Raw genomic sequence first — 25,884 nt, forward strand, 5'->3', positions numbered from 1 at the left:
CTTACGAATTTCTTATGAGATAAATCTCTTCTTTGCAGATGAGAAATCTGAGGCTCAGAAACTAAGTATTTTATTTTTTCCAAGGTCAAATATAGTGGTGAAATCAGGAAGCAAACTTATCTAATCCACTCCATGGCTCATGTTTTTTTTACACATAAAATGTCAATAATATAAGAAATAACGATAGTCCCATTATCTTACAACTCTAGAGTATCTATCTGTCTTTACAGCCCTGGACAAGTAGTAATAACAAACTGTATTGAGGTCTCTTTTATATGTTGGCAAGTGTGATATGGTAGAAAGGGACAGCAATTTAGAGTCATACCTGTAGTCACTAGTCTTAGGTGTTTAATATCTGGTTAGTTTTCTACATCCTCTGAGCCTCAATTTCCTCAACCTCTAAAACGGATAGAATTTTAAAAATGTATTCTTGGTGAGCTGGTGTGACACTTAGAATAGGCAACGTGTGAAAGGTTTTAAAATATATTGTGACAAATGCTAGTTACGAGTACTGTTACCAATAAAAAAAAAGCTACGCAGGTCTAAAAATGTATTCAGCCAGAATCTATCCTCCATTATATTAACATGAATAATAAATATCTAAATGTATAGGAAATAAGTAAAAAGCTATCAGAAAGTAAGACCTCAACAAGTACAAAAAGGAACATAAGAGAGATTCAAAGATTATTATGTTTTGACTTCCACTGGTTAACTTTAAAGACTACACAATGAGAAGACTTTAAAAAGAACTGTAAAGATCAATTCTGATAAAGCTGCTATTTCACAGGCATACAAAGTTAAGTGAAACTCACAGAGAGGTGAGAAACTGACATGAAGGCTCTTTCCAGAAGATCTGTTAGAGAATCTCAACAGGCACTGTCCCTGGGAGAATGGCTAGACTAAAAAAAGTCCATTTTGACTGGCTTAAAATGGCAACGGGCAATCTGATAGGTATATGATTTCTCTCATTTTAAATATCTGTTGGCAAGAGATTTAAAGTAGTTTATATCATCTTAACCCAATTATTTTCTTATCCAAGAACATGAAGATTACAATTGATAGGCAGGTGCTGTTCTGAATACATTTCCCTCATGGGTTTATTTAAACCTAACTTTAGAATACACCCTTCTCTTACCCATAGTTTTCTTCACATTCAGAACATTCAGAAGGAGCAGTTACATAACAAAACAGAGATTAATGGGAACACAGATGCAATATACAGAAAACACTTACTTTACTTCTGTCCCTCCTGTCTTGCTTTGCTATTTAACTGCTTCATCTCGTGTTTTGTACCTGAGATCAAGAGGCATAAAACACTATTTCAAAATTTGTGTGTCCTTTCTAATTATTTCATTTGAACTCCTAGTAGCTATAAAACCTATACCATCTTCCCCTTTAAAAATAAAAACAACAGCAAACAATGAACAATCTAAAGAAAGGAAATATCTACGCTAAAGGAAAGTAACACCAAACTTTATTACCCACCAATGCTGACAAATGGAGGACAATAAAATAAAAACTATTTTATTTAATTTTTATTCACATAATTAGATTTCCCCATTTATAATCAGCAAAACTATTTATCAAAATCAGACAATCTGTTCAAAGCCTAACTTGTCAAAGCCTAAATAAAATACACGGAGTTTAACTCAGGAGTCGTCATTCTGTGCGGGGAGTAAGTCTATATGATTTTATATGTTCCTCAGTCACCATGTGTGCCAGTTTTGTTTTCCTTTGTGATCTCTCTCTCTTTCCATTATTTTTGTGATTGTGATCCTACCATTTTAATCCAAGTCTTACTTCATTACAAGTCGGCCTGTGTAGCAACATTCTACCAGATCATCCTATTTCTTCTTACTCTCTTACTTTGGTTCCATCCTTCGTACCACAATATATTGGTCTTTATAAAACCCTTTGTGTCATTCCCTGTGTGAAAGTCTATTTTAATTGGCTCTCTGCTTCCCAAAGGATAGACTATATTTCTTCTTCAGAAAGGTCACCTGCCTTATCACACTACTCACCAACAAAGCAAATTAATTTACTATTTACTGAGTTTTGTGATTTGAAGGCCCCTGTACCTGTGGTCCCATCACCCCACATTTCCAGGAAGTTGTCTTCCTTTGAACCATATTCATACAAATTCTGTCTGTACTGTATATAATATTCTACTCAAACACTTCCTCTTCTACTAAGTTTTTCCTAACCACCCCAAATTATCTCTTCCACTCCTGTAATCCCATGGTTATCAATGAAATTCATTCAGCAATTATTTGCTGCCGTAAAAGAGCTAAAGTTTTAAAATTTATATAACTCTTTAGGTAAATATGACTTGTATTTCTAACCATATTTCCTGAACTCTAAGATATACACTTAATCATGTTTTACATTTCAGAAACTGACTACATTTACAAACCTCATCATCTTGAAACTCGGGGACCACAGTCAGCCACAAACTACTTAAAAACAGGCAGACAGCGTTACCACCCTTATTTACAATGGTGGCTTGGCTCTCATGTCATTGTGCTCCACTGAGAGAAGAAAACCACAGGTTGTCTTTACCCCTAGATATCCCCAAGGCTTCTACTGTAAAATGTAAATGAACTACACAACAGGTTCTCCCAAAACCCCAGGCAGTATAACTCTGCTCAGGGTCAGAATGACCTCTGTGTGTTTTTATAAATACCATACAGGGGAACTAAGGCTCCATTACACTGTCTCACTATCCATCATACTATAGAGTGGCTTTTAGCCAAGCTCTTCCACATGAATGGAAAGATACTGAATACCTGCTAAGAATGGAGAGAGCACTGAGCAAAATTATAAGATCGCTTTAGCCACATCTGGCAGAAATGGTCCAGAGTCCCTACAGAAATAACATTAAACTCATCCAGATAACCTTTCGGACTCTTTGTAGTTTCCATAGAAACTGAAAACTACATGTTTACTCAAGTTAAATTTTTATTTTACTTTTATTTCCCTTAACCCAAGTACTTGATCTATGGCTTTGACTACGACTCTTAGAAGACTAGAGCAACTCCTGAATCCTTGTACTCGCATATTTTCACTTTCTACCTTACCTGGTTTATCAGGCTGCTATCCATGTGTATTCCTGACAACTGGTCTGAGAAATGACCACTGCTGGCGTCTTTTAAATAAACCAAACCCTCACATAACTTTCACTGGGACAGGTAGCAGAAGTCATAGTATATTAAAATGAAAAACCTCAAAACATACCTACTATTTACCCCTTAATAAAAAGTCCCTGAAATTATTTTTTGCTGAGTCATACATAGCAGCTAAACCAAGTATTTTAAAGCCAACTCATTACCACATAACTAACTGGTTTTCCCCTTCTCCACTAAAAGGACTCAGTCTGAGACATCAGTAAGGTAGTTATAATTAGTACCCAACCCCATTCTATGAAAAAAGGAAAAGAAAGAAAATTTGAGGCAAAGAGAAGCAATGTGCCCAGAGTCATACAGCTAAGGAGGAGTGCCAGAAAGCAGCACCCTGACAGCCTGATTTCAGTATACAGACTCTTAAATTCTATGCTATTCAGCCTCACAATACACTAAACTTGCTCAGAAATTTAAAAAAAGAAAAAAATCATATCATGCCCCATATCCTCCTTTGGAATATCAATTGCAGATCCTCTTCTCTTTTACCTTTCTCCTCTCTCTTTTGCCATTCCTTCAGTATATGGCAGAAAATTTAAGACAGTTCTTCTTTGAGTTGGGAAATACTAACATAAGGAGGTTAAAAATTACCAGCATAGAATTCGAGTATCTGAGTTCTAGGTCAGAATTTGTTTCTAATTAGGTACTAACTATCCAGCCAAATCTCATGTGTATTTTGTATCAAAAAGAACCCATCACAACTTAGCCAAATTTCAAACTCTCTAAGTCTTAGCTCCCTCATCTATGAAATAAAAGGACTAATGTACATAACTAACATACCTTCTAGTTTTGAAAATTCTATGATACTGCAAAATGGGGAGCGAAGAAAGAGCAACATGGGCATTACTGTTTCATTCTGCAACCATATTACAAAGAAAAAGGAAAACCAAGGTAGAAATTAGCAATTTAAAAAAATAAGCAAACTCTAGTCAATTGAATGTTACTTCTTTTCCAAAAATAACTACCAAATAGATTTTATATAACCTAAAAACTGTTCATGATTAAAATGCCAATTCCTGGTCACTGATGGTGAGCTAGCTCATTTACCTTTTAAATTAAGAAATGAAAAATTCTATCTTAGGAAAGAGTGCCAACAAGAAGACTTCTCCTCTCTCCTGTGAGTCTCCTCATAACCCCTGGCCCAGGTTGCAAACCCCAATGATACCTCAGTACTTAAAGCTTGGCCTACTAGCTTGTATAGCAGAGCTAAGAGGCAGGAAAACCAAGATGACACAGCCCCGTGGAATTTCCCTGAACTAAAACGATCAGACATTTCAAAAACAGATTTTGTACACAAGGAAATATGTCCATTACAATGCACAATGAAGTATTAGATATTTGGAGATAATAATGGTATTAATAATAGTAATATTAATAGCAGCTTTCCTTTATTGTATTAATAAATGAAATACTTCATAACTTCATTATTACATTTCACCTTAACAAAAACCCTGTAAGACATGTGTAAAATTATCATAATTTTAGAGAAGAGCAACATGAGGCACAAAGTGGTTAAGTAACTTGTCCAAGGTCACAGAGTACAACTGTCCAGAGGCTGTGATCTTAAAATGCTTCACTAATAGTGTCATCAATGAGGACAATAATTTGGAGGCATAGAAGAAAGGCCTATTGCCATTAATGCCACCACCATCTACTTGAAGCTTCTCCATCTTGAGTGAGCTTTGTTTCTTTCCTCCCTGATCAACAAACACAATCTAGTAAATCTCATGATTCTTCCCTGATTTAATTCTACTCAGTAAACACACATAGATTATCCATTATGTATAAAGCATTGTACTAGACAGACTAAAACTTTTATATCAAAGTTTGTCAGAAGACTTCTGCTTTCCCAAGAAAGAAAAACAGACAATTGAAGGGGAAAGGATATAGATTTTATTTATGTCCTTTACACATCTAAAAGAAGTAAAAGTATATTAAGCATCACTGAAACAGCAAATAATTCTTATTCATTACACTTAGAATGCAGCACATTTGCAAATACACTCATTCATTTAAGTTTGTTTGTTACATGTAGATTTAATTGAGGAATGTAGGTATACATAGGACTAAACCCAATACTTACACAGCACTCACAATGTACGAGACACTGGTCTAAGCACTTTACACACTTGTATACTATCTCAAGTAATCCTCACAACAAGCTTATAAAGTAGTCATTATTATCCCCATTTCACACATGAAAAACCTGAGATACAGAGAATTTAAGAAACTTGTCCAGAATCACATAGGTAGTAAGGGGCAGAGCTGGGATTCACACCCAGACAGCCTGGCTCCAGAGTCTGCGCCCTGACCACTGCCTTCTAAAGAGGACAAAAACTCTAAAACTGGAATAATAAGTCATTAACACTGCAATAAATAAGAAAAATTATGATATTCTTTGGCCTTTATGCCTAATACAATGCCAAATATAGAAAATATTCACTTGCAAGGAAAGATGAAAAATAAGAGAAGGACGGGACAAACTCATTAACAATACCTCTTGCGCATGTCTAAACTATCTGAGATTTTAATCGCTCCTTTCAATCTCTGGTGATTTAACTCGATCACCACTTTCACATATTTCTGAAATTGGAAGTGATATTCACAGCACGATGATGTTGTTATTTGTTCATGTGTGTGTTTCTGTCCTGCGCAGGTGGGCAGTATGGTAACAGTACAGAAACCAGGACTCCAACAAAGGTAGAGAAGTGTGAGGCACACATCACAAATACTGTTACTTCCCTCTGAGTGTCTCAAACATGTTCTGTGTCATCTCCACATCTCCTAACACTGCTATCCATTTCTTCTATAACCACTATTAGGTACAGTGTTTATTTCTGTGTCTGCCTAACAAAAACTCTGCACTGAATGATGTGCTCATAACCAGAAATCCAACCAACAGAGGCTACTTTCTGGCGGATTTGAGAAAAACGGGGCAGAAACACCAGACAGGAGCTCTGCTGGAGTGACTTGTCCTACTTCTAAGAGAACAGGTATAAGACTAAATAAAATGCTGAGAAGTTTGTGACCTCTTAACCACAAAACTTCGGTGAAACTCCCTTATGCATCAAGTTTATAGAGAAAAATGGTATTTTCATTGGATTAGATATAAAGTGAGAAGCTATTAGGCAAAAAGTATACACAGCAAAAATTCTCCTGGAAAAGCTGTTAAAAAGTTCAACTTATATGATTTTGTGTAGCCAATCTTATAAAGTAAAACATATCGTAATATACAGTATTAATAGTTCATGTGCCAAATATGGTTTTACAATACTGCAAAAGATTATTCTTTCTCCCTTACAGTTTTGAGTGAGGGCAGGGAGGGAGGAGAATAGCAACTCAGAGAGTTGAATCCATGTAAATTAAAAGCATGTGTTTTATACCTCCACCAAACTACTCACTTTGCAGTTTTCAAATATCTTTTATTGTGGCCTACTGTATTCAAACTTCACAAAGATTTTTCTATTATTAATGTGAAAACAAATTATTTTTGAAATGATAAATTTGCTGTGATAGAAATGTATTATTTATACAATATGGTAAAGTCTAAATAAATATCATTCATATACTTTCTACAAAAGTATCTGCAATTTCATGAAAGTTTAAACTGACTTATTAATAATTTTACTACAATGTGCCAAACTGGTTTTTAGCCAACATCATTATTTATTTCTGAATTTATTAAAATACTCAGGGAAAGGAAGTACTCAGTCAACTGAGAATATTAACAAAATTATATCCATTTATACTTAGATTATGAAAAAAATCGTCAAGATGGTAAAGGTGCTTAGTAATACAACCCAAAAAGTTGATAATATTAAAAAGTGCTGAGGATTTCAAAGATACCTATAAATGTCTGTGCTGGTGAGATTAGTTCAGGGGAGAAATAAATGGTTTGAAATTGTAAATAAAACCTAATTTCTTAACTAGCTCACTAAACCATTTTAAGTTCAAAATCATGACTAGGATAGAAGAGGAAAGTCAGTCGAAGAGAGGATTTCAATGGGAACAAAATTAAAGAAGAGTAGCATTAAATCACCAGTCTATCAGATTTCTCAGCAAACTGGGAATCTCTAAAGATTAATCTTGTTTTTTAAAATAGAAAACTAGTTTACCATAAAGTCAATTTAACTTTTCACTGCACACAATATACACTCAAACAAATAAAGAATGAAAAATGGCATTTCACATTTGACCTATAGATCAAATAGCAAAAAGAAAATCAAGTATTGCTTTGAATCTATCTCTAAGAGGCAAACTTCATTTCAGGATCATGATACGTGTAAATGTTTGGATACATTATTATGTTCTCTTCTCCTAAAATTCTAGTTAGTATTCAAGTAGAAAAAAATTGAAAGCTTGAAAGGGAAGTAAACATAAGGTACAAAGATACCATTTAATGCACTTTAAAAAATAACATATTATCACACACTAACTCAATCCTCTGAAAACAAAAATCCAGTAGTAATGAATAGTATTGTGTTCTCCACTATATATAAAATCCCTATTTCAAAATCTAAACAGGAAACCTACCTTTCCTATTCATAATATTATTCAAAGAATCAAAAACTTTTAAGGATGGAAGGAAATTTGGACACAAACCAGTTGAACTACCCCCAAAATAAAATAAGGTATCCACGATTAAATGTCAAGTTCACAGGGGAGTCAGTAATAAATCCAAGTCTTGTGATACCCAGGGCAGTCAGGGCTTTTTACACTATAACTCAGCTTTCTTAGCACTGACTCCGGAAAAGAAACACTAAAACTTTAACAGTCACTCTCTATATCTTTTTGGATTCCAAATGACTACCCTAGTTCTTACCAACGTATTTAAAATAAATTAAACATAGGCTACAGCCAAATATAATAGCAAAACCCACACACTTTAATAAGAACTTTAACTCAGCATTTCAATGCAAAACAGTGCAACCCTTAGGAAGACTATGAACTTCAAACACATATTGAGTTTTCCTTCCACTTAAGCCAATTTGCTTCTAGGGTTAAGTACCCATAAATTTTATGCTTGTCTCTCTTCTCTTGGTTAATTCTGAGAGAAATAAATAGCTCATTAATCATTCAAAGTATGACCTTTTGGAAAAGGTATCTCTTAACCTCACCAATTTATTGGGGCATCTGGAAGCACAGGGTTTAATTTTATTGCCAATTCTTTGGTCTAATTTGCAATCTCTCAAGTCTCATTTTTTTAAGTTTTGGGGATTTTTGTTTGTTTATTGTTGGAAAAGGCTCTAACTTTTTAACCTTTCACTGTGTAGTACGTTGGGTTGGTCCCATCTTCTCTTAAGTGCCAACCAAGAAATATCATCTGTTATGTCTGTCTTGATATGCTTCCAAGTGACAGAGCTATACAGTCCCTGATATATAAACAGCTGATGACGACTGGAGCAAGAATGGAAGAGGGGAGACTGGAAGCTGGTACTGTGATAGCCAGTGCCATCTCTCAAAACCAATACACTATACGCAAAGAAAAATGGCTATGTATGGAAAATACGTAGTGAAGATCTTCTAATTTTAGTAAAGAATATTGTAGGTAGTCCAGATGTGCAAACAACACCAAGAATTTTCCCTTCATTGTAGGAGATTAAATAAACTCTCAATGTATGACAGTTAATGGAAATAACTGAATCTACTATGAAGGTACTGGGTATTCTACTATATTCCAACGAACATACATAATCTTCATTTCTCTTAAGAAATAGAGTTCATATATGAAAGAATTTACTTATTTGTCAAATTATCTTTATGGCTTTAATCAATGGTTAAGGAGAAAACTTACTCTAGAGGAGTCGTAAGAGGGGCTCGGCTGACCACTTGTTCCCCAAGATGTTGTACTTCCTCGTTCATCAATACCTATGGAAAGAAGAAAGTGAAAGATATGAATTCAAATGGGTACTATGATGGATTTTTTGTTATTGTTGTTATGCTTTGGCAAAAAGTACAATTCAGCAAGTGGCAGATGCATGTGCATGGAACTGGCTGCATATCAATCCTTGTCTCAGAAACCTGTAGAAAAGTTACTTCAGAATATCGTCATCACTGCTTCATAGAATGCTCTATATACATTGCAGAATTTCAGAAACAAAATATATCTTTGGTGACTTTAGAATATGGCATAATCTATGTTTCTCCATCTCTATCCCCATTCATTACTATTTCTAAGAGTAGATGAACCCTAGAGCTTCCTGTACTTTAGTACTGCCTACATGAAAATATGAAGAATTCAGCCCATATGGATAAGCCTCAGAAAATGAAGCAAGTCAAACTGCCCAAGTTAATAAAACTGGTTTCTATCAGAGCACTGATTAGATATTCTTAACTAAAGACATTAAACTAATTAAACCAATCAAATATCAAAATTAATCCAAATGACACGATAACTCATCCTAGTAAAATCTCCTCTAAAATCTGAATCCAAATAAGTAGATCCACTCTTATGAAAGTTGCAAAGGAAAACTCAAAGTGAGAAAGGACCAGTAACCATTAACAACAAAACAATTCATTGCGCTCTTTAATGTACCTCCTGAAGCTCTGGCTCTATTTTCACCTTCTAATCAGTCTCTAGAAAAATCTGAAAAAGTTGGAGATCTCTTAATCCATCCATTTCTCCACTTTCTGTTTTGAGGACCAGTCTTTTTCATCCTTGACTCCTAACAGAATACACTTTCCCAACCCCTTCTGAGCTTCTTTCTATGATGAAATACAAATAGTTGACTTTTTTGTTTCAGTCTTGCATGAGAAAACTCTAGATGTTGCAAACACAACGTTCTACTAGGTAAGTTTAGAACCACTTTTTCTTCAAAAAGTTCCTTTAAATCCTCTGTTATTTAGATGAGAATGTGATGTGTAGAAGTTAAATGCCCCAAATTTCCAACAACTAGCCACCATTCCCAAGGCTCTTTCAGAGACAGAATTATCAATTGAAGGGATCAGGGACAAAAAGCATGGAAAGGGAAGTTTGTTTCCAAAGTAAAATCAACTAATTACTAATTCAGTTAGTAGGACACCAATTTATTCTTTTAATGAATCTGTACTTCCTTTATTAAGCGATTAATACAATGTAGAGAAACAATGGGTACCTACTACAGACCACATTCCAGGCACAATCTCAAGTGAACTCAAAGCTTTGAAAACACAGAGATTTGTAAAACACAAAATGTTTTGTTCATTCTTATTCAAATTCGTATTAAATTTCTATATTTAAGAAAGATTATACAAGTTTGAGGAGTATCTTATAAAAACACACTTTGTTACTATCTCTCCAGTATCACTAGTTACCTGTGGGCTATTTTCCAAGCATTTTCCTCACAATCAACACTACAGAAGGGCAGGTAAGATTCTTATGAGACCCAATCCAAGACAAAAGCTATTATTAAACTATAAAATCCATTAATGTAAAACTACTTATGAAACTTCAAATAATTTTATGAAAAGTGTTTGTAAATTGGCTACTGAAAGCAGGTTCTCAAATATTTGTAAACCCATGTTTATGGTGTTACTGTAGGCAAAAAGAATAGGGCCGCTGGAAGAGAGTGGGTAGGAAAGGGAGGAGGAAAAAAAGGGATACAAAGGAAAGAAGATGAGATCATTCTTAAGAAAAGGTGCAGCTACCAGACCAGCAAGAATTAGATTTTGGTGGCCAATAGCAGACCCAGGACTCCATCTTGTTCCTCAAGGTAACTTTAGCTAATTATATTGGATGATAAACATTATTAGCATTGTGGACAGGGAAAATCTCTACCCCGTGCCACTGTGACAGTTCTGACTAGAACCAAGTAAGGACAAGAGAATCCCACCTCCCCATGGGAAGGAGTGGTCGTGAAGACCACCCTGGGAATGCCTACAACACCACCACTAAATTTTGAAATTTTGTACCCTCATTTTGAGGGTAATAAATTCCTAAGCCCCTTTGTTTTTCAGAGAAGTTGATCCTCTCCTGGCCTGCCCACTCCCACCATCTTGGGAGTGTAGTATCGTATTTCTTTTACTAAATCCACTGTTTGCTTGGCTTATTTGGTGCGCCCTTGAATTCCGTCCTGTGACAAGAACAAGAACCCATTTCCCAGCAACAGTAGCAGCATTATTTACAATACCTAAAAGGTGAAAGCAACTCAAGTTATCTATTGAAGGATTAATGGATAAACTAAATGTGGTATATACACACAGTGAAATATTATTCATCCTTAAAAAGGAAGGAAATTAATCACATGCAAAAACATGGATATAACTGAGGACATTACGTTAAGCAAAACAAACCTGTCACAAAAAGACAAATACTGTATGATTCCACTTTATATGAGGTGCCTAGAGGAGTCAAATTCATAGAGACAGAAAGTAGAATGATGGGGCTGAGGGGCATGGGGAAAATCATATTTTCATTGAACATCCGTAACATACAATGGAAATTTATTTTGATGATCCTATCCTAATGAAATAAATCAGACCATAATTTATTTGTTTTAGGACTGAACAGTCTTATACCAAATAATTAATAAATGAGGCCTATGTGTTATTTTAAGTACATTTGTAAAAAAAAAAATATAGAAAATATGGGTGCCTGCTACAGAAAACATCTCAGACAAAATTTAAAAGAGATACATGAAATTCTGTGAAAATACATACTCAATTCTCATCAAGTGACACTAATTACTTCCACAGCATGACGGAAGAGCAAAATGAGTTAAATACATTGGTAATTAAGCCACCAATGTGGCCAGCTAAAGAGTACTCCATACCAATAATACCGGACATAGCACAGGGCTCAAAGCACATTATAGAATTAGAAGGATGTGGCTAGGTCTGAAACTCAGAGTTCTATAGTTTTATTGTTAACATATCCAGACTCTGAATAGAAGGTTGTGGCTGGCACTGACAAAGGCAAGAGTCATCTTTAGGCATCAATGACTCCTTTCTGCTGAAGACAATGGCTATACAAACATAGAAATATGACAGGAATAATAAACTTTCCAAAGCTTCAGCCATAAGATTAAGGTAAGCAGGAAAAAAGACATTACACATAGAAAATAAACTTAATACAGAAATTATACAAATTGACCAAAATCTGAAAAACAATCAATAAGAAAATACATCACAGTTGCAATACAGTGATTGAGGGAAAAACACTGTTATTAAGATATGTCTAAACCATCACTGCCATATATTTTATTTCCTTCCCGTTTCTAGTCTATGCCTGCCAGTTCAACAATTTGAGAGAAGCTAGTTCCTCAACTGACAGATTAAAAAATGGTAGATGTAAAAGAGAGATTACTAATAATTAAGTGGTAGAAACACTTTGAGACTTGCTTAACTTTCCAATAATAATTCTATTTCTACTCAACAAGATTAAAAGAGTTAATGAATAATTTAACTAATACAGGTATTAAAATGATCTTTTTTGTTTTAACTTTTATATACCCAGTCTCTTAAGTACCTGCTTTTCTGACCAGAACCAATTAGAAAAAGTCCAATACATATTTTGATTCTACATGTCCCATTTTAAAAGACATACTATTTTTATTTAATATTTTCTAGTAAAAAAGGAACATTAAATTTTCGATCTTATATCTGAAAACTGGCTTGTAAATTCAATGAAACGATCTGCTACCTCATTTGTAAAACATTTTAATAGAAAAGTAACTGAATAGAAAAGCAAATCATTGATTACTGCTACAGATATAGGCAGTTCTCTAAGAGGCTGGAGAAGGACTAATTTCTAGAGAAAGAATAAAGGTGGAAACCAAGTTTTTGAGGTATCAAAGAGCAAGACTTTTGGAGGACCAAGTAAACTTCTTGGTAAAGTTCAACATCTAGCATTACTCTCTTTTCTATGAAGAACTCAGATATTAGTCTACCTGCTTCCTCTCCACTAACACCATCTTTTGATTTTGACCAAAAGCATTCTCTTCCTTGAATCAATCAAAAAGTTCTCTCACAGTGTCTATCCCATTCCTTCTTTCATTCTCTAAGCACAGAGTCCTATAGACTTCGCTAGGTTTTAAACCACTAGCAACAACTGGAAACAGATTTTTTTAGGGGGTGGGGGGAATGAGTTTTATATACTCTCAAGACCTGTTGTTGTTTTTTCCCCATGTGGGCCCCAACAGCACAGAGTTTGTGTACATAACGCATTACTCAAGGTTTGGTGAGGCTCAGACAAGACCTGCCTGGAGATAAAAGGGGTGAATAAGGAGCAAAGCTGCAGACCAGTTTCTTCTCCTACTTGCCACTACCAGACCTATCACCAAAGACTGCCACCCTAGGCCAAGACTAGCGTAAAGCGAGAAATAGGTCTGGAATTGGGAAAATGTTTTAAGCAGTAGTGAGCTGAGAAGGGATGAAAGGAGGAAGGGGGACGATACAAAGAATGGAGAAAAGAGCAGTTAGGATATTCTGGCAGCAAAGCTGGTAAAAAAAAAAACAAGTCAATACAGCCACTCTGCTTGGACATCATGCCCAAATCTATCTCTATAAAAAAGGGACATATATAAAGTTGGGAGTGAGAGCACAGGGGTTTGTATATGCGCGCGCTTTTTCTCTCTGTCTGTCGCTCTCTCTCTTGCTCTCTGTCTCTCTCTGTCTCGCTCGCTCTATGTCCCTTGCGCGCGCGTGCGCACACACACACACACAGCCATCGGTAGCACTGTAAAAATATCACATCCTAACACTGTTATAAATAAAGGAAAGATAATATACCTTGCAGAACAGACATCTGCTACAAGGTAATTCAATAAATGATTTGATGAAAGAAGTCTCATTGAAGATACCATAGCTATGTCAGATAACCAAAGGTATGAATGTGTCTCTTCAATAGTTTCTTTACTCAATTTTATTTATGGAGTAATGATATTCCTTTAGAGAAGATTCAAAGGCTGCAATCAATTGTAAAATAATATACGCCTAAAAACCCACCAACACCATTTTTATTATGTTTTTCAGATTTTAGATACTCATGAAATAAATATACACTGTGTTTTTCTAAAAATTCACTGTGATATAAGGTCAATTAGAATATAATGGCAAATCCTTTGTAGTTTTGCTACACATTAATGACAAACAAAACAGAAGAGCTATGGGAATACCAAAATTGTAAGGGAATTTAAAAGAAGTTAAGACATGCTGCCTCATATGAAGTGTAACATTGGTTATAAAAGATTTATTTACTCATGAAAAATTGAGATTCTGTACAATGAAATGTTAAATAAAAATTTGATTTTTTTTTATTTTTATAAAAAAGTATGTAAGAAAATAAGACCAATAAAAAGATGAGAAGGATTTGCCTTCTCAGGTAATCTTTTAAAATTCAATCACAATTGCTATTTGGTACTGTTTCGAACTACGATTTACAACAGGGGTGTCCAAACTGTTTTCAACGTTTTTTACCAAGGGCCATATGCGGTAAAATACACAAACAGCCGGGCCACTCACTTGAGGTGAAGTACATATTTCCTCACCTGGTTTATTTAAGTAAACTAAATATATTTTTGGAATTTGCTGCGGGCCAATTAAAAATGGATTGCGGGCCACAGTTTGGACACCCCTGATTTACAAGTAGGAATATTCTTCCTAGTGCCAAAGTACACTAGAATAAGGTAGTAAACACATGGCTAATTTCAAGAAAATAACTTCGAAAATAACTTTCAAACACAGTGATTTTACTATGTTATTGTTATTAGACACATCACTCTCTATAAAAATGTCCTGTAAAGATACAATTAAAAAGGATATTCCAGTGATTCAATGGAAGAGTTAGAGACGGTCAAAAGGAAGTGATAAGTCTACCTCTTTAAGAAAAAGAAATGGGCTGATGGCCATGGATTGAAACTAAGCTCCCAGAGGGCAAGCAGGTATTTTGTACCACCTTGGAACTGTCTAGTAACTCAGTCTACTGAGGTTTTGCGCTGACTATTTGAAGAGACATTCTAACCCTGACAAAGCTCTAGCGCTATCTCCAAACCTCTAAACTAGCTGTCAAGTTTCTGGAAACAAGGAAAGTCTTCCCACTGCACCTGAGAAGCAACTACAACATTCCTTTCCAATCTAAATACCAAAGCCCTGCGCTTAAAAACCATTACCGGTTGTTTTCTTCCATGGAAGCACAAAGACAGTCAACTCTTTTCAAAAAGGCTTGATACCTCTCTGACGCTGCATGAGCCTCAATAAAAAAATCTCACTACTCAGGCTCTCAGTGGTACCATCCAATTGCATTTACCTTATAAACATTTCCCAAATCTGACTGATGACTCCCTATTTTTAACATGATCATTTCAGTTCCCGCCACCATCATCTCTGACCTATATTATTACTGCAATTGTCTCCTAAAAGGACTCCTTTTTACTGTCATCCTACAGACTGTATTCTCTACATAGGAACTAGAATGACAACACAAATCATGAGCATCTTACCCTCAAAATCTACCGATGGCTTCCCATTGCATTCAGAATTAAATCCACTAGTCTACAATGTTTTACAGGTTCTGCCTCCCACCTCTCTCACTTCATCTCCTACTATTCTTTCTCTTGGATCACTCTATCTCAACAACATAGCGCCCCCCCCCCCCCTTTTGCTCAAACACACCAAGTATGCTCCTCTTCAGGGCTTTTCTACTTGCTTTTGTCTCTTCATAAAATGCTCCCCCGTCCCCATCTGAATGGTCTCTTCCCTTAATTTCCATCAGGTCTCTGTTCAAATGTCACCTTATGGGAGGATGTTTGCTGTCTATCTTTCCCCAATACATTGAAAGCTTAATGAAAAAAAAAAAGAATGTAGTCTGTTTTGTTCACTGTTATGTTTGATGCATAAAACAGTGCCAGACACACAGAAAGTATCAACAAATATTTGTGGAAGAAATGAATGTATAAAAGCAGAAATGATACAATCAGTTTAATAAAAGTGAAGCTGAAACTGGTTCCCTATTTATTAGCTTATCATTTCTCTTTACACGATAATCAAAACCAATATTCTAAATAACTGAATAGTATTTTGAAAACTCCAGTGAGAAGCAGTTAAGACTGTAAATAACTCTGTGAATTAGAAAAGTAACAACCTCCAAAGAGCAAAAATTATTTAAAAGTTTTAGAGAAAACTAAATCATCACTAGGCTTGGTGGCTACATCACACACAAACCTTAAATACCATGACTCTGAAATTACCTCATCCCATGTCCTATGAAAAATCACTTTGTATTCACTATAGTACAGTGTAAAATACACTGCTAGGAAAGGAATTTTAACTCAAAAATGTTCCAACAAGTTTCATATACTCAGCATGATGTTGGGATATTTACAAATGTGGTTAGAAATGTAATGATTCTCTTGAATTTGGTAACACTCTTTTCTCCTATTTCCCTTAATCAGTTACATCATATTAATTTTCTACCTGAACAATATTTTGAGTAACTATCCCATTTGTTCCCTTCACATATACAGTGCTCTGGTTAAGGTCCTGCGTATTGCTTATTCTTCTATTATGTTCCTATTCCAATCCGTAGTTACCATTGCCCACACATGTATCTTGCCATAAACACAAGTTGGATCACAGCCATTCACTACTCAAATGTGATCCTCTGCTGCTTCAGGAATAACATTCACATTCCTGTGCACGATACTCTACAAGGTGCCTCAATTTACCTTTTCAGCTGCAGTACTTACCAAAAACTCAATGCTCCAGCCTCATCAAGACATTCATCAGTCTCCAAGCACACCGAGACTTGTCACATTTTTATATTCTACTCTTATTATTGTTTCCTAGCCCTAGAATATCCATCCTCATCTTTTCCCCTACCTATTGAATTTCTAATTTCGCATCATCCTAAGATCAAATGCCCTCTCCTCTGAGAAGTGTTCTCCACCAACTAACTCTAATCACATTTCTTCAGAGTCTAATTTGCACTTATTTTTATCTTGAACACTATAGTTGTTTCCATATATATCCTATCAATAAAATGTTATAATAGGGAACATGTCTTGTTCATCTCTATGTTCTTCTGGCACCTAACAGAAGTACTGTATTCTGCAGTAAAAGGTTAATTAACTGGTTAAGGACATATAAAATTAAGGTATTCACATGACACTCTGTCATAAAAATTTAGTAACTAAAGATGGGTTAAAACGGAAGAAATCCAATAATTATTATTTTTAAAGGGAACATTCTTTATCAAAGCAGATAGCAAGTATGTTGGAGGAAATCTCAAAACTGATCTAGTGAGCTCAGCTTCCAATATAATGCACTAAAGCTCCTACAGACAGCTACTATAAATTCTGGGGGGGGGGGGGCGTGTAAATATAAAATAGCTACCTAAAGGCTCTAGAGAGTGAACAAAACCAGGCTGATTTAGGTAGGAAACATAAACTTAGAAGAAAACACCGAAATGAGTTACTCTTTTTAGATAGCTTTTAGGAATCAGCACACGTGAGTTTCCCATTCTTAAAGCTTTATCTTGCAGGCAAGCAGCAGCCATAGCGTGCAGGAACTAAAATTCAAATAGAACACCCACTGTCTTTCTGACTTGAAGAAAAAGAGGACAGAGCCAGGACAACCATAGTCACTAGAAAGTGAGGACAGAAAGCCAAAAAAGGAGAGACATAGAAAAGTGGATTCCCAACTTTTTGGTATATCTCTACCCAAGTCTTCGGCTGAACCCCGGAGCACACACATTCATAGGGCAGGCCCAAGGCCGTTTGCAGCTGAGGCCAAAAGAATCAAATCGAGATTTGAGCAGCTGCCATCCCCAGGCAAGAGAGAGTTTTCACTTTGAATCTAACCCAATTAATTAATTGCTCACTGAAACAAAGAAATCAAAACTCTTTGGAGAAACATGAAAGAAACCAAAATTTACACAAACGACATTCACAATATCTGTGATACAATCCAAAATTCCTTGATAATGAAATGTGACCAAATCATAAAAGAAAAGATAATCAGGAGCGGCCTCAAGATGACCCAGATATTGAGGTTTTCAGACAAGGACATTAAAGCAGATATGTAACTATGTTCAATGAACTGAAGGATATATACTCATAACGCATGAAACACTGAAAATCTCACAGAGGAAAAAAACATAAGAAATGAAGTTTTAGAAATTAAAGTATCTGAAATTTAAAAAAATTCTTGAATGGATTAAGAATGGAGATGACAAAGGAAAAGAGTGAGTGAATATGATGACAGATCAAAGAAATAATTCAATTTGATTAAAAGAGAATGAACAATACCCTAGAGACGTAGGATAGATATTAAAAAGTCTAAGACAGGCATAATGAGAGAACAAAGAGAATAGGGTAGAAAAAATATTTGAAGAAATAATGGCCAAAAAATTCGTAAAAGTGGTGACACACATAAATTTACCAATGAAAAACACTCAGTGAACCCAAACAGGATACATGTAAAGAAAACCACACCTCGGCACATCAGAGTCAAACTTCTGACAACCAAAAATACAGAGAAAACCTTGAAAGTAAACAAAAAAAGAGAAACATTACATACAGAGGAACAACAGTTCAAAATATTGCAGATTTGTCTTCAGAAACTATGGATGTCAGCAGATGTGGAAACACATCTTTAAAATATGGGGTGGGGGTGGGTGGTTGCAGGAGGCCAAGAGGGTTACCAGAATAAAAATATCCTTTAAGAATGGAGGTGAAATACGTTTTCAAGTAAAAGAAAATGAAGAATTTGTTGCCAAAAGAACTGCAGCTATATACTAAAAGAAGTTCTTCAAGTTGAAAGAAATGTTATCAGAGAGAAACTCTTGGATCTTGAGGAAGGAAAGAAGAGCATCAGAAATCGTAAATATGAAAGATTGTTATTTCCTTTTAAGTTCTTTACAAGTTATTTATGTAAAAAATTATAACATTCTCTCATAGGAGTTACAAGGTATTTAGATGTAATACGTGTAACAGCATAAAGAAGGCAGGATGGGGGATAAATGGATCTATAAGGTTACAAGATTTCTGCATTTTATGTGAGGTGGCACAATATTAACTCTAAATAAACTGTGAGAAGTTAATTATGTATTTAATATCCTTAGAGAGGCATTGCTAAAAAGCCAACTCATAAATTAAAATGGAGTCCTAAGAAATAGTCAAATCCAAAAGAACAGAAGTACAGTAGAACAAAGTACAGACAGAAAAAAAAACAGAAAATAAATTAGTAGATCTAAATCGAAACATACAATAAAACATGCCATTTTTGTCTAGGGCGGAAGACAGAGAAACAATGAAATAGATTCCACTTCTTTCAATGACAACACACCTCATTGCTCTGTAGCTCATCAAGTTCACGCTGATGCTCTTCTTGAACAAGACAATTATATTTGGGTTTGGTGGTGGGAAAAGTAAGATGGAAACACTACAATTGTACTTGCACATTAAACAAAAAACATACAGGACCCTACCACTGTGAAAACTGCATACAAAGGTTTTTTGTTTGTTTGTTTGTTTTTATAGTACCCATTAGGATCATAAGTCAGTACCAGTAAAGCAGCATCTGCATAACTATCAAGTACATTTTAATGGATTTTTGCTGATTACCTAACACAATTTGCTATTTAAAAACAGCTGTGTGAGCAATTACTATTCTTAACTTAATTCCACAAACAATTCTATTCATTTCCTGTAATGAGGCCCATGTACTCCGTGTTCAAGTCTTAGACCATTAATTCCTGTAATGGCAACACACACGGACTCTCCCAGAGGAGCTCCTTAAAAATGTTTCCTTCATATTTTCCTTATATTTAAAAATCTCTTCCTCTCTCTTCAAAGTATCACTCATTTCTCTATAAAACAAAAATTTAAATTGACCACCGTCACTCTTTACAATTTATTCACTCACTCGTTAATAAATCTCTTGCTACATAGTACCTAGCCTCTTCCTACACCACACCAGCAAACACCAAATGGGGGCACACAAAAGGCTCTCAGTAAACATATGTTTACAGGACAAAACTGAACTTTCAGGTCATCAACGGTTATCCCAATCATAAAATAGAAAGGTTCCCTCTTGGTTTTCATTTCTAAGATCTCTATAGCAGAGGTCAGTAAACTTCTCCTGTAAATGACCAGACAGTAAATATTCTAGGCTTTGTGGGCCATACGCTCTCCTTACCAACTATTCAACTCTACTACTGTAGCACAAAGGCAGCGATAGGCGGGCGATATGTGCACAAATAAAGAGTAGTTGTGTTCTAATAAAACTTTATTTACAAAAATAGCTGATGGACCACAGGCTGTATTTTGTTCACCTCTTTGGTGCTCTACGGCATTCAATCCTGTTAACCAACCACCTTGCCTCTCTAAGATTTGCTGACATTAACCTTTGGGCCTCTATTATCACTTCCCCTTCTGTGTAAAACAACTAAAAGTATCTGCTCTTTATCCCGTGTCCTTCTTGTTTTATGCTCTACCCCTTGGATTGCTTGTGCAGTTTTATGATTTTGACTGTCACCTCTGAATTATCAATTTTGAAATGCACATTCCCAGGTTTAAGCTGAGTTCTGTATTTTGGTCTTAAATCAACAAATTTCTGCTGGAAGCTTTCATTTGGTGCTCCTGCCATCACCTAAAACCTATCATATCTAAAACCAAACTCTTCACATAGCCTTCATTTCTTCCCCATAGGCCTTTGTACTCTTACTATTATTTCTAATACTAAGGGTAGTAAGTACTACAATATATAATGGTCCAGGTTGACTAGACTGGTAAACTGGCATCATCTTTAATTATTCCTTCTCTTGTCCCTCCACTAGCCCCATACTGAGTGTTCCTTATGAATACATATGCTGAGGCAGCTTTCATTCCCACTGCCAACTTTTTACTCTGGGCTTTCATGATATCCTACTAAGATTCTTTTGCTAGAGTCTCTCTGAATCTTCTTAAAACATTATTTCATAATACTTCACTTGCTTGCAATATCCTGCCAATATAATCTTCCTAAAACAATCCTTCAAAATACATTACCCATAGATTTAAAAAGTAAACACGTCCAGTTCCCACGACCAATAAAATCCCAAATTCTTCAACCTGAAATGGAATACTTACTCATCTGTTCTATGAATATTTACTGCCAATTATGCTAGGTTTTGTCCCTCCTATGTTTAAAGCCTTTGAAAACCCAGTTATAATTGCCTCTCCTTTCCAAACCCTAACAGTCAAAACACCAATTTCCTACTATGGCATACATACTGCCACGGTGTAGGGAGGATTCTAAGCACTGGTAATACAGAGATGCAGAAGACACAGAGAACCTGCTTTCACGGAGCTGTTGTTCAGTGTCTTATCATTCAAACTCTCAACTGTAACCATGAGGCATACTCATCGCACACAGCACCATTCGTATACTTTTCACTGCTCTAATTATCCCTCTTAGCACTTATATCTCCTTGACAGTTAATTCTTTTTTTATATATAGTTTATTAGGGTGGCAATTGTTAGTAAAGTTACATAGGTTTCAGGTGTACAATTCTGTAATACATCATCTTTATATATCACATTGTATGTTCACCATCCAGAGTCAGTTCTCTTTCCATCACCATATATTTGATCCCCCTTACCCTCATCTATCATCCCCCTCCCCTTACCCTCTGGTAATCACTAAACTATTGACAGTGTCTATGAGTTTTTGTTTCTTCATTTGTTTGTTTTTAATTAAGTCTTAATGGTTTAATGCTTACTATAAATTCTACCTCTGATGTACAACATGCCCAACCTCCCTAAGCCTTACTAGCTTCTCTTTAATACTTGTATCATATTTATGAATCTATGTCACACACCGTAGAAGTTATACTATTCTTAAGTGAACACCATCCAACATGTGGTCTCAAATAATTTCAGAACAAAGATCAGCTCTTACCCTGTATCACCTACAGTACTGAATACCCGGCTGAAGGTAAACAAAAGTTTTTCTATACAAAATGAGATTGTTACTTAATGTAAGGACAGATTTTCTAGCAGCAGCTGTAGCTTTTCACTTATCTGCTTATACTTACTCTCCCCGTCCCACTGGTGAACAGCATCAGTTTGCAAGAAGTCTTCATAAAAGACACAGCTGATGACCAAGGCACAGAATGAAAGGATCTACACCAAGAAGACACTCGGCTGAAAGCCCTGACACCAGCACAATGCTCTACTGGAATGAACTACCACTCCCTTGTTCACACTCCTGTAAAATCATTACAGTAACAGAAAAGCAAAAACTACTGCCATGGACAGATTTTTTGTTTTTCAACTCTTATAATTAGTGTCTAAATTGTAAAAAAAACAATTTTTAATCATTTAAAAGTATCTACAACTTATAAAGATGAATGATTACACCAATAAGCTGCCACAGCAACCAACTTTTAGAGCTGTTAAAACTAGCTGAGAAAGTTAGATTTTTGCCTATGTAAATAAAGTATATTATTCTTGAAATCTCTAATTCAGAGTATTTTTAGCTTAAAAATAGAGGACTATTTATCAAAATTATTTACCAGAAATTAAAAACATACATTAAAAATGACTTCTACTTATACCAGAATGTAATCTTGACATAAAAATAAGATCTGCACCTAAAATCTTACATATTGCCTATGTAATGTGTAAGTAAAACATGTAAAAAAAATGTGTAAAACATGTAAAATAGTACATTATGGAAAACTGACAGTTTCTTAAAAGACAAAAATACATATACCCAATGGTACAACAATACTATCCTAGCTACTTACTCAAGAAAAGTGATAAAAATATACACCCACAGAGTTTATTACATGAATATTAAGAACAGTATTTATAATAGCTAAAACTAGAAAAAAATCCAGGTGACCATCAATTAAAAAAATGGATAAACTGTGGCTCACTCATTTAATACTGTTCAGCAAAACAAAAAATGGACTAAAGGTATATGCAACAACATGCATAAAGCTCACAAACATTATGCTTAGTGAAAGAAATCAGAGATAAAACATTGATTTCATTTATATATTGATCTAAAACAGAAAAAATCATAGTGATAAAAATAAACTGGTGGTTTCTTGGGTAGAGAGTGACTAGGAAGAAGGAGGAGGGAATCATTACAGGATGAAGAAAGTGCAACCAAATGTTCAGTGACCATTTTCCTGGGGTTATTGAATTGAAAATAACAATTATAAACTGTGGACAAAAGATTTAAAAACAACCATTTAAAGGCAAGGCAGAGTAAACAAAAGTAGGCCAAAACTGGAGAGGATCTGATCAGGGAAAAAACAAAACCACACACGCTGACTAAGATCCCAATCTACGAGATGTGATCAAACAATACAGTAAATGTTTAAATAATTTTTAAAAATTATTACAGTAAAAGATACATTGACATTAATCCCTTTCAAAATACTCCCCCTTGCTTTGAACACACTTATCCCATTGTCCTTGCCACTTTCTGAAGCAGTTCTGGAAGTCCTCTTTCCTAAGTGGTTTTACTTGTGCTGTCGTGGCTGCCTCGATGCCCCGAATCATTTTGACTTTGGGGAAGAGCTAGAAGACGCATGATGTCAGACCTGGTGAGTAAGTTGGATGAGGACACACCATAATGTTTCTATTTGACAGAAATTGCCATATACCAGAAGCGATGTGTGACACGGTGCATTGTCATGATAGAGGATGATTTATGGCACACTTTAAAACACACCTTCTCTCAACCATAATTCACACTTGACTGACTGCACCGAACAAGTTGAAACTTGTCACACACTGTTACTAAGGTTTGACACACCACTCCCCAAATTAAAGATCCCTGCCTTTCCATTGGATGGCACTCAGCAGCAGCATTCACCGTATTTTGTGATCACAACAGAAAGGTTCCGTGTCACATCACTTCTGGTACATGGCAATTTCTGTCAAATAAAAACATTATGGTATGTCCTCATCCACCTTACTCACCAGATATGGTACCGTGTGACTTCTGGCTCTTCCCCAAAGTCAAAATGACCATGAAAGGAAAATGTTTTGAATCAATTCACGACATAGAGGCAGCCACAACAGCACACCTAAAGATACTTAACGAAAGAGGACTTCCAGAACTGCTTCAGAAAGTGGCAAGAATGATGGGATAAGTGTGTTCGAAGCCAGGGGAGTATTTTGAAGGGGATTAATGGCAATGTGTCTGTATTGTAATATATATTTTTTAATTTATACATTCACTGTATTTTTTATCATACCTCATATATGGTTTGCCCAATGAGGACACTCCCCAGTCAGCATTGCATGTGGTGGGTGAACAAGCAGAGAGCCACTGCTTTCTCTGCTTAAAGAACCAGAAATTACAATTTGCACATGTCAGTGTGGCCGCAAAGTAAGGAGAGGAAACACAAAAAGGAAAGAAACTGCCACAGTTGGGGAAAGTCTAAAAGTTTACATTTAAACTCCCTTCAAATCTTTGGCTGAACTCTAAACAACATAAATGTGGGGAAGAATAGAAGGAACCCACTCAAATCAACGGCTGGAAGGCTGAAATAACTGAGCATAGATTTCACTGCTGGGTACCACAGATGAAGCTAATTAGAGGGATTTGGTAAATAATTTGAGCTTTCCACAGACCTGCCTTAACAAAGCATAAAACCAAGCCTCAGGATAATTGACCAATAATGTAACTACTTACCAAAGCAAAAACAAAACTGCAAAAGAAAAAAATAAAACTTCTATAATGTATCTTACACATTTTCCAATATGGATAAAAATTAATAGATGTGTGGAGAAATAAAACTGTGACCTATAGCCTAGGAAAAACACTCCATACAAACATATCTCAAGAAGACACAGATGTTGGAATAAGCAAAAAAGGAGTTTAAAGCAGCTATTATAAATATTCAAAGACTTTTTAAAAAGATGATCAAAATGAATGAACAGATGGAGACTCAACAGAAAAAAAGTATTTGAAAATGGAAATTCTAGAATTTAAAATTATAATATCTGAAATAAAAAAATTCACTAAATAGGCTTAAAAATGAAGAGTCAGAAAAAGTTGTAAGTGAAACTGAACATGGATCAACAAAAAATTATTCAACATGGAGTAGAAAAAGTACTGGAAAAAAAGAATAGAGCCTGAATAGTTAGTTACCTGTTAGAGCAGGGGTGTCCAAACTGCAGCCCGTGGGCCAACTGCGGCCCGCAATCCATTTTTAATTAGCCCGCAGCAAATTCCAAAAATATATTTAGTTTACTTAAATAAACCAGGTGAGGCAATACATACTTCACCTCGAGTGAGTGGCCCAGCTGTTTGTGTATTTTACCGCATATGGCCCTTGGTGAAAAACGTTGAAAAAAGTTTGGACACCCCTGTGTTAGACAATATTAAATGGTCTAAAATTCTCTAGAAGTAGATGAGAGGGAAAAGGAGGTAGAAAATTTGCAAAATTTTCCCCAAATCAATGAAAAACATCAACTTGACTTGCAGATCCATTGAACTCAACAACCTCACCAATACACACAATCATCAAAATATTGAAATGCAAACACAAAGACAAATTACATAAATAAATAAAGGCTGACTTCTCAAAAGAAACAATGGAGTCCAGAGACAATGGAATGACATCTTTAAATTTCTAAGAGAAAAAGTAAGTCGTGTCAGAATAATTGCCTAGAGATCTGAATTACAAGATATACTAACTAAAGTTTTCATGCTGAAGAAAAATGACACTAGATAAAATTTGTATCCCCTCCCCCCCAAAAAAAGAGAGAGAAAACAAAAATGGCAA

General features: G+C 35.4%; 1 protein-coding gene across 1 annotated transcript in view; it reads right to left on the reverse strand.

Moving 5' to 3' along the window:
• Nucleotides 1-1,232: 1,232 nt before the first annotated feature.
• The window catches only part of LOC141570762 (uncharacterized), a 128,807-nt gene continuing 104,155 nt past the window's right edge, over nt 1,233-25,884 (reverse strand). The window contains exons 5-6 of the mRNA XM_074329181.1: nt 8,971-9,044; nt 1,233-1,293 (exon numbers count right to left, since the gene is read on the reverse strand). The gene's annotated coding sequence lies outside the window, so the exon portion shown is untranslated. The remainder of the gene's footprint in view (nt 1,294-8,970; nt 9,045-25,884) is intronic.

Source organism: Rhinolophus sinicus, linkage group LG03, assembly GCF_036562045.2.
Source record: "Rhinolophus sinicus isolate RSC01 linkage group LG03, ASM3656204v1, whole genome shotgun sequence".
In the NCBI taxonomy this organism is placed as follows: Eukaryota; Metazoa; Chordata; class Mammalia; order Chiroptera; family Rhinolophidae; genus Rhinolophus; species Rhinolophus sinicus.